This window comes from Atta cephalotes (genome assembly GCF_000143395.1).
Source record: "Atta cephalotes unplaced genomic scaffold scaffold00044, whole genome shotgun sequence".
In the NCBI taxonomy this organism is placed as follows: domain Eukaryota; kingdom Metazoa; phylum Arthropoda; class Insecta; order Hymenoptera; family Formicidae; genus Atta; species Atta cephalotes.
Window position 1 is genome coordinate 767,585 of NW_012130108.1, and position 2,519 is coordinate 770,103.

Sequence of the window (2,519 nt, forward strand, 5' to 3'; positions counted from 1 at the left end):
TATATATATATGTATATATATATATATATATATATATATATATATATATGCTGCGAGTAGGATGTAAATTCATTGATCAACAATGAGTCAAAAATATATTTATGAAAATCTTAAAAATAATATCTCATTTTTTTATATCTTATTGCGCTAGTGACGGGCAGCTAACAGTTTGACATTATGCAAGTACTATTTGTACATTTTTGTGTAACAAACTAGAAGTGTGTGATATACAGCGCTCGATAATTATATATACATATATTTCAATTAATGCTCGCGAACAAACGAATATTCAGAATATTAAATGATATTAAACATGATTTATTTATACCGATAAAAACTCGATATACATAAATGTTAATTTAATCAAGCATTTTGTCCCAAAGTTATTTATATATTAAAAGGTAAAAAACTTATATATATAAAAATTAATATTCTTCATTACAATTTATGTCTCGAAATAAAAACTTGTCGAAACATAAGAAAAATATAATCAGCATTTTGATATAAATTATAATTATAAATTATGATTTTATGTACAGATAATTAACGAGAGTCTTTGTATCTCCCGTATCATTGCACTTTGTTTCAATTTAGCCTCTTGGTAAGATATTAAATAAACGAGATTTCTATGTGATCGTTAAACAAGTGCCATTAGCGGTATTATTCTGTAATTTCTTTTCAATAAGAATTATTTTCGTATACTAGTAGACATCATATACTTCGGAACGACTTAAAACAAGCGATTTGTAGAATAATTTTTATGTATACATATATATTTTACTCTAATTTGAGTAAACCGTAACGTATGCGCACATTATTGTATTTTCGAAATTTTACCATTCTCATTTTCATGCATTAATCGCTACTTACTAAGCCAATCTTAAACGTAGCATAGCGAATGCTAATTAGCACTCGAATGAAAATTGTTAAACGCTTCACAATTCTTAAGTGCATGTTAACTACGTTGAAAAAAATTATAGCATACGCTATCGCACAAAAATTTTTCTGCCTTACGCGTATTCCTTACGCGTTTAAATCACGAGTCGGCAATTTTATTCTGACACTTAAATGAACTCACACGAACACGAGTAAGAGTTTGCACAAGACATAATTTTACCAGAATTATCTGGTTCTAAAATCTTCGTAGGAACACGACGAACGCTATATTATACGCCGAAAACAATTATGAGATTAATACTTGAACGACTTCCTTGAAAGGTAGATATACAAGTATAGAGAGAGAAAGAGATAGAGAGAGAAAGACAGATAGATAGATAGAGTAAGAGAAAAATAATTAAATCTAAATACTTTTTGTGGTCACAAGCCTTAAATTTTAGCAAAAATTTTTTTAATGTTATGTGCAACTAACGCGCCGACTCAGGTCAATTTTTTTTCCTATGAGTCGTTCGTTCACCGTTGCAAAATTATGTTTTGAGGTAGACAGGTATATTCTCCAATAGCTTTTTATAGCTTCGAGTAACGCTAAACCGAAAGATAAATACTTTCACCGACGCAAAATACCGCATTACTTTTTAATCCTATGCCTTAGTAGACCACAAATACGATTCAGAATGTTTAATCTGTGAAACTCTTGTAATTTCTTTCAATCTGATTTACTTCTCGATCCGTGCTACAACTGAGAAATTATAATCAAGCGTCCCGCTAAACTTGGTTATATTAAAGAATTAAACAAACAAATATCAAAATAAGATTTGAGGTTGTTAGTCTTTAGCTTACAAAGTATCCGTAATGTCCAAAGCATCAAAAATGCACAAATAATATCATTATTTGCTAATGACGCTAATAAACGTTTCGTGAATTGTTTTGTTGCTGAATCCATGATAATTAAATATATGTGCCAAAATTGTATTTTAGATTAGAGTATAGCATATCAAATATAAGTTTTGCACGTCTCCAATTTAGTCATGTGTTTCTACAATATTTCATAAAAATGATTTTCTGCCTCATTATTTTTTAGCGCTTGAACTTGGTACATCTCACTACACTAGATTTCGCATATATACTGATTCTAATTTCTTTTCAATACTATACATCAATGTACGTAATGCGAATTTAACATTACTATAAGATACTGTAACAATACCATATTTCGTGTTTCATTGCCAACAAAGGATATCGCTTTTATCAGCAAATTGCACTGATAGGTATTACACATTATGAAGGTATTACTTATAATCTTATGCTTCAGGTACTACTTTTGTACCCATTTCTTACCTGAGCTCGCTTAAGATACGAACAAGACATCCGAAAAAAAGTAAAAGAATGTATCTTCCCCCCCATCTATATTCTTAATGACATCTGCTAGTTGCCCGAATTATATACATTATTAAAATTCGCGTAGAGAAATAAATAATGATTACTAATATACACAATTAAATTTTTCAGATACAGTAATTCAATACACATGTAAGATTCGTTTCTCGTCGAGCATGAATAAAATTATCATAACATAATTTTTTTATATATATATATATATATATATATATATATATATATAT